The sequence below is a fragment of the Wallemia ichthyophaga genome (genome assembly GCF_000400465.1).
Source record: "Wallemia ichthyophaga EXF-994 unplaced genomic scaffold scaffold42, whole genome shotgun sequence".
Lineage (NCBI taxonomy): Eukaryota > Fungi > Basidiomycota > Wallemiomycetes > Wallemiales > Wallemiaceae > Wallemia > Wallemia ichthyophaga.
In genome coordinates, this window is record NW_008806314.1 from 4542 (window position 1) to 5070 (window position 529).

Here is a 529-nt window from a genome sequence, read left to right on the forward strand (position 1 = left end):
AAATATTAAAAACAAGGTCCCAGCCGGATTCGAACCGGCGACTCCGGATGTCTGCGTCAGAGACCGACGTGATGACCACTACACTATAGGACCTTATAAGGATGTGGTTCTCACCGAGCAGGTCGGACGGCGGGCGTGACGCAGGAACGTGGAGGACAATGGGTTTTAGTGACAACAATTGGTTGAGTGACAACAAGGAGAAGACCCCAAATCTAAACTATTTAAACGATTACTTTTACTCTTATACATTTCAGACTTAATTCTTTTATTAATCTCAGCGCCTTGCCCTTTGTGCAAAGTTTCACCTCACAAAGATCAAGACGTTTACAGTTGGTAGCTTCGCTAGATAGTTAAACCTCGAAAAGCAATGTCAATTAACGACAATCCAGAAAACCAAGCAGAAGGAATGAGCCTGAACAGAAGTAATCAGGAGGTCGCCTCATTCCAAGACCAAATCAATGCCGCGATTGCGCAGGCGGTAGCAAACGAAAGAGCCATCTCTGAAGCAAGGTTAGGTTAGGTGAAACGA

General features: G+C 45.2%; 1 non-coding gene across 1 annotated transcript; it reads right to left on the bottom strand.

Moving 5' to 3' along the window:
- Positions 1 to 14: 14 nt before the first annotated feature.
- On the bottom strand, positions 15 to 93 carry J056_004979. The gene has a single exon. It is a non-coding gene; the product is annotated as a tRNA-Gln (tRNA).
- Between the last annotated feature and the right edge of the window lie 436 nt (positions 94 to 529).